A 7804-nucleotide genomic window follows, 5' to 3' on the forward strand; every position below is an offset into this window, starting at 1 on the left:
ATAACTCACTATGCCCATATCCTAATTAATTTTTCTCCATAGCACTTATCACTACCAGACATAATGTATTTGTATGGGACTGTTGTTTAATTCCTGTTTTCTCCCACCAGAAGGTAAGCTGCATGAACATGGGACTTTGTCTGAATTGCTTTCTGCTGGTTCCTAGTGCCTGGATCTGGCATGTAGTAGGTGCACAATAAGTGTATACTGAATGATCGGCTGGGTTCTGAGCAGAATATTACAAATACAAATCCACACTTAGATGCATCACAATAGAAACTGCACAATAGCCAATAACCAACAAAAATATTAAAAGAATCTAGGGGGAAAAGACAGATTACCTACAAAGGAATGATAATCAGTTGAGAACAGAATTCTCAGATGTATTACTGAAAGACAGTGGAATAATATTGTTAAATTATGGAAGGCAAAACAGTCAACTTAGAATGAGTACCCAGCTAAGTTATTCAGAAGTGAAAGTAAAATGAAGACATTGCAGATAATATAGTCTATTAAAGAGCCACTTAGGGCTTCCCTGGTGGCGCAGTGGTTAAGAATCCACCTGCCAATGCAGGAGACAAGGGTTTGAGCCCTGGTCCGGGAAGATCCCACATGTCGCGGAACAAGTAAGCCCATGTGCCATAACTACTGAGCCTGCGCTCTAGAGCCTGTGAGCCACAACTACTGAGCCCACCACAGCTACTGAAGCCCGCGTGCCTAGAGCCCATGCTGCACAACAAGAGAAGCCACTACAATGAGAAGCCGCAGTACCTCAGCGAAGAGTAGCCCCCGCTCGTCGCAACTAGAGAAAGCCCGCATGCAGCAACGAATACCCAACACAGCCAGCCAAAAATAAATAAATTAATTAATAAAAACATTTTTTAAAGAGCTACTTAAAAATATACATGCATTGCCCACTTAAATCCGGTAATTTGTTTCTGAAAATCAGACATTCTAAATGAAAATACTGCCAATCCTATTTTCCATTATATGAAATGGGAAAAATTCTTTTGATAGTTTATTATATACCAACCCCAAACTACTCACTACTTTCCTAAAATACAACCAAAGCAAGCAAAACATTGACCTATAATAATCATCAAAAGCTTAAATAGACAAACGCTTAAAGCATCACTCACTACAGAATAGTGAGTATGGCTATTAGCAAACACCTGTTTGGGAGCCTCACTGCGATACATCTCTTTAGTGCCCATAACGTGCAGATGCACACTTCACTGTCTTTTCAATATGTCCTCACACGATTCTTTGTTTGTTTGTTTGTTTGTTTTTTGCCTTGCCACCCGGCATTTGGGATCTCAATTCCTCGACCAGGGATTGAACCCATGCCCCCTGCAGTGGAAGCGTGGAGTCTTAACCACTGGACCACCAGGGAATTCCCAATTCCTTTTTGTTTGTTTGTTTTTTATTCTTTTTTTTTTTTTGGCAATGCTGCATGGTTATCTTCACACAATTCTAGCAGTTGAATTTGGAATAAAACTACAGACTCTTCTTTCACATTGCTTTGTTTAAAGTGTTAATTAGGGACTTCCCTGGTGGCGCAGTGGTTAAGAATCCGCCTACCAATGCAGGGAACACGGGTTTGAGCCCTGGTCTGGGAAGATCCCACACGCAGGGGAGCAACTAAGCCTGTGAGCCACAACTACTGAGCCCACGTGCTGCAACTACTGAAGCCTGCACACCTAGAGCCCGTGCTCCGCAACAAGAGAAGCCACCGCAATGAGAAGCCTGCAAACTGCAGTGAAGAGTAGCCCCTGCTCGCCGCAACTAGAGAAAGCCCGCGTGCAGCAACAAAGACCAAACACAGCCGAAAATAAATAAAAATAAACAAATAAATATATATATTTTAAACAGTGTTAGATTTTGAGATGTACATACACTTTTTCTATAAAAACACTAGCCAAAAAAAAAAAAAAAAGAACCCCACCACATTGTATTTGGAAATATGTAAGTCTTATGAAGTTTGGGGATTAAAAACAGGAAAATGTTAATCTAAGAATCACTTTTCAGGGTAGCCTGTATTTCAGTAAGAAGGAAATTGAAACCAATGGAGAACAAAGACATTAGTAAACATATTTGTCAAATAAATAAGCATTGATGTAAAAAGAACAACAACCCTAAGCCGGTAGCAATAGTACTGACTAACGGGAGAGGGTTAAAAATAAAGTGGGAGGGGGCTTCCCTGGTGGCGCCGTGGTTGAGAGTCCGCCTGCCGATGCAGGGGACACGGGTTCGTGCCCCGGTCCGGGAAGATCCCACATGCCGCGGAGTGGCTGGGCCCGCGAGCCATGGCCGCTGAGCCTGCGCTCCGCAATGGGAGAGGCCACAACAGTGAGAGGCCCACGTACCGCAAAAAAATAAAAATTAAAAAATTAAAAAATTTAAAAATTAAAATAAAGTGGGACTAAGACAGCAGATAAGAATATGGCGGCAGGAGGGGTGTGCGCCTCTTGCTTTGTTTGGAAGGAGGATACAGCCATTGGTGACTTGATTTTATTATGTGCTCATGTTAAAACTTCTTAGTAGTAACTTAGTAAAATAATAGAAGTACAATTTATAAATTCACATCAGTAAAAGGAAACAAAAAAGAATAAATAAAGCTTAATCCCATACAAGATAGGAACTTGGAGAAAAAGATACAGGAAATGTGGTCATAGAAAACACAAAATAAGATGCTAGAAATAAGTTATAGTATCAGTAAACAAATTCTTCAGTTAAAAGATAGGAAATCTCAGATTGTATTGTAGAATATGCCCAACCATATTCTGTTTATGAGAGACATGCCTTAAATGTAATGAAGCAGAAAGATACAAAAAGATGTGAAAGAATCTTGTAAACTATAAAGTTATCTCCAAATGGGAAATACTGTTATTAAGTTACATCACTCACCAGTTGATTCCATGATTATCTTTATTAGATCATCTCTCCTGCTAGAGTGTGAACATTTTGTATTTTCAACACTCTACCCTGGCGCCTGACACACAGTAGGCTCTGAATAAATATTTGTTAAACGAATATATGAGTAAATGAATGAATGAATGGACAAGATGATAAGCGATCCTTTGACTTTTACTATTTTATCAGTGTCAGGGGGGCCGGGGGATGTTCTTTTCTCGAAGTTGGTAAAGAGTTCCATGGATATTATTTAGATGTTGTCCATTTTATTTTTGTATTGCAGTTATTATGAATACTTGGATATTTTGTAATATATTAGGTCTTTCTTATTTTCCTCCCTTCCTCATTTAATTAACTCAGTGTCACCAATTCTCTTCTTGAAAATGAAATGGTGCCAAACACATCAGATTTTGTAAAGCCTGCTTTGCTAGTGTATATTGCATCTTCTTTCAGTTTTTCTTATTTGTGTTGCCCAAGGTTGTGGTTATGACTATTTCTGAAAATTACAGAAATGTCTTAAAGCAGACACACCCTCATTTGTAAGTAATGGTTGTGTCACTTAAAGGGTATGTACAGCTGGGTCACCACTGGAATCAGAACAGCTCCTATCAACACGCTCTGTGAGGCCGTGTAGGAATCGGGGAGGAGTTTGGCGGAGTTCTGTCATGTCCACGCTGGAGCCCCTGGGAGGTGGCCCCGTGCCGGCTTCAGGCGGGTGTGTGTAGAATGTAGTGACAGTTCTTAGTCCATCCTCTGGGAAACTAGAGACAGGAAACACCATGATATCCTATTAATAAAAGGCCCAAACCACTTGGTGGTAATTAGTATCATCCCCATGATTAAACATAGGTGTTAGCCAAGCTGTTCGGGCATGTTTGCTTCTTCTGGAGAAAATGTTATCTGGATTTGGCTTTTATCATTTTGCTATATTAAGTCCAGCTTTACATTTTTGTGTGTGAAATGCTCTAAGAGCATTGCCTCATCCCCTCCGCTTAATTCCAAATGATCAACGTTGAGGCCGAGACCGTAGGACACTAAACATCTGGATATTCCCAAACATTCAGATTTTCGTCTGAAGTTTGCTTTCGTTGGTGTGGATTTGCCGGCCTTCCTTGCCACTTTTGACTAACAACCAGCAACAAAATTTTCCCTCAATAATCTATCTAGGTGTTACCCAAACAAAGAGTCTCCTTACCAAGAATGAGTTATTTATACAGAAAAAAAGTGACTTAAAATGCTATATTTCTTGGGTTTGACATATACACACTACTATATATAAAATAGATAACTAATAAGAACTTGCTGTATAGTGCAGGAAACTCTACTCAACACTCTGTAATGGCCTATATGGGAAAATAATCTAAAAAAGAGTGGATAAATGTATATGTATAACTAATTCACTTTGCTGTACAACTGAAAGTAACACAATATTGCAAATCAACTATACTCCAATAAAAATTATTTAAGAAAAAAGAAAAAAATGCTGTATTTCCACATTCTACATTTAAAATCCTTATATGCTTGTTGGTAGGCTCTGGGTCTGGCTGCTCCGGGGCTCCACGGCCTGGGCCTGGGACCCGCTCAGAAAAGGCCTGAGTTGGGAAGCCCAGCACCGCCGAGGGCTCACGTGGACAGCACAGATCCAAATGGCAGCTCTGAGTCCTGCTGATTGGGACCCTCATCAACAGAGAAAATGGATCATGGGGCTACTGGCCCATCAACCATCCCTGTGCATCTGGGGTTTGGAGGCTTCCTGGGACACAGGACTTTCAGTGTTAAAGGCAAGAGAAGCCTGGGCTGACCCAGAAGGTTGGTCACCCTAGGGGGCTGCAGGGCCTTTCAAGGCTGTACATACATCACCTGGAGCCAGCGTGTGATGACCTGAAGTGCCTTTCCTGCACCACCTCTCCCGTTTAGTGCTTGTTGATTCCGTTTACAGAAGATGTATTTCATTACGTCTTCAGTGTTTGAAACGCTGATGGTTCTTCCAGGTCTGGCTAAGATGTCATTTGCCTCGTTAACTATCCCACGATCCAATTCTCCATCCCCAATGGACTAGCTCTCTGCTGCTGGAACAGGCCCATGGATCCCTCTCTGAGCTTCTGAAATCCAAAATTTAGCTCCGAAAATGGAAAAATTTTATGTAAGTTACTTGGCTGCAAAACTTGACCTAACTGATCTGAAGCCTTTTATAGTTGTTATCTCACTAATATGAATATTCATACATTTTTGCTGCAGAAACATATTAATGTGTTTGATGACAGAGAGATGCCCAGACTCTGATGTGGATGTTAGTTAATAAATGGTACATGAACTCCATTATCTGTCTAGAGTCTGAAAAATTCCTACATGCAAGTGGGCCCAAGGTTTCAGATAAGAAGTAGTAGGCCTGTACCTCTAAAGGGCACTGTCTCATTTGGCCTGTTTGTAGTTAATTATTTGTAAGTTTTTGAGCCTCAACTTCCTCATCTATAAAATGGGAATAATAAATTCTGTCCTGACATACAAAATGAAAAGTGTTGCAAACAAATAAAAGGCATCATTGCTGTTACTTCTCTCATCTCCCTTATTCTACCGTGCTTTCTATTTTCGTTGTTTTTGAGTTTCTGCAAAGAACCACCATTTTCATAGCTGTTGCTCAATAAACATTGTGAGACCCAAGTGTAGACAAGCACTCAAAATTAAAAGTTCATGAATGATTTTTCTCAGGGTCACATCTTGTAAGTCAAACTTAACATTAAAGTAACCCACAATGAATTTCCAGAAAGTAACCAGAATGTGGCATTGAAATGTTGCCTCTGCCCTGTTGACCATGTGCAGAGCCTGGGTTATAATATATGGAAGTATTTGCTCACAGAGCATCCTGGAGCATGATTAAATGAAGAAGTTAATAGACTCTTCAGAGCACAGTGCAGTAATGTACAGTTTATCTGGGGCTGGTGAGAAGGTGCCATAACAGAAGACGAGCCCGTTTGGCATTCAGCAGTCAGGAATGAGGTGACTCATTCAGAGTAGAGAGTAGAGGCAGTATCCTCACAATGGGAATTTGACCAGAACAGTCTTGTTCAAACAGTTGGTCTTTAATTTAAAAACAATCCACTGCAACAAATCATGGGACGTTATTTGACTGGTTCAACACAAATGCCAAGATGAAAGAACCTTGGAACAGAATCTGTATATTTTCAAATATCAAGAGATCTGATATCAGGAAGGCATTGTTCTTAATCCTGAGCAATCTAGAAAAATAATTGGTAATTTGTCACTCCTTTAAAGCCAGTTTTCTCATACATGACTAGCAAATATCAATAGTGTCTTTTTCAACTATAAAGCCAAAGTATTAGAGTTCAAAGGGACCTTGGAACCTCCCAACTCATTCAGATATTCCTTCTTGGGCAGTCAGCCACCTTCTGCTTGACTGTGTTTGTGATGGGGATCATTGATTCCAGGGGCAACCTGGTGTTCCAGCAATTCTATTTGCCAGAAAATGATTTATGATACTGATCCCAAATCTTCCATTTTGTAACTCACACTCTGTGGTTTTAGTTTTGCCTTCTAGAATGCGAGGATGAAATATATTTTTCTTCCATGACATCGGCTAGGAGTGTGTTTGGCTACAATGAACAGAATACCAAACTACTGTGATTAAACACATAGGAGCTTGGCTTTCTCACAAAGCAAAATATCTGCAGGTAGACAGCCCAGCTGTTGGAGCTCTCAAGGATACAGGTGCTTTCTTTCTACACTGCCATTCTTAGTGTGATTTCCGCTGTATTCTCCAGTAGGAAAAAAAGAAGGAAGTGAAAGACAGGCCAGTCAACTCTTTCCTTCTTAAAGGATGAGGAAAGCCTGAAAGCCTGATTCACCTTTCTCCTTAGCCAGAATTGGGTACGTGGTTACCCCTAGACTGGTCACTGGCCATGGGGAATTATCACTATGGCTGGTTTAGACCCATCATGATTCTATCCCGGGGCATGGGTGGGGCTTCCTCTTCCTGAGACTGAGGGGTCTCTGAGGCATCTTAAGCAGATCTGATTGGTTAGCAGGGAGGAAGTGGGTAGGGTGGTGAGAATGGATGGTGGGAAGGTCATAGAACAGAACCTGCCACCAGCACACATCAAATATTCAAAGATTGCTCTCAAATCTCCTTACAATTTTTTATCTTCAAGGTTAAAATGCACTCAGTTTCTTTGCCCAGTTCTCCCACCTCCTTTGGTTGGCCCCTGTGTTTGGCTCTAGTGTGTGCCTGGGCCTCAGCCTGGGGCCCTCACGTGTCCGGCACCAGTGCCTAGCACAGCAAGAGTATCTCTCATGGTCAGACTCTGCATTTGCCATCCACATTTCATGGGCTGGTTCTTATCGAGTTTGCAGTCAATTCTTCAGTTTCACAGGAACTGCCCACAAGTCATATCTCTTTTCCAGTATCCGTGTAATTGATTCTTTAAAAAAACCTAAATGAAGCCTACAACATGCTGATTTGGAGGAACCAATGTATTAAATTACAGTAAGGATTTATTTTGATTAACTTTAAACAGCTGTTCATTAATGGAATATGTTTAGAGGACTAAGACATGAATTTTCTGAAGAGCCTTTAAAAAAACTTCTGTAATATCCATAGGTAGCATTGATATCTTTATTACTGCATATGGATTTAAAAGAAAAACTGTCACCTCTTCATGTTTCTTTTGCTTTTCCTAAAACTCTTTCTGGTACATTATCATGTGCTACCACTAGGCCACACCAAATCAATTTGATTTATGCTGTAACCGAGGGGAAAATAGAAAGTAAGGCACAATGACTTTAGCATGTTCAATAATAGGTGTGTAGTGGAGAATTAATAGTTTTGGAAATATATTATTTCATGAAATTTTAAGAAACATGGAATCCTAGTTCT

Source organism: Mesoplodon mirus, assembly GCF_964341445.2.
Source record: "Mesoplodon mirus genome assembly, chromosome: 13".
In the NCBI taxonomy this organism is placed as follows: Eukaryota; Metazoa; Chordata; class Mammalia; order Artiodactyla; family Ziphiidae; genus Mesoplodon; species Mesoplodon mirus.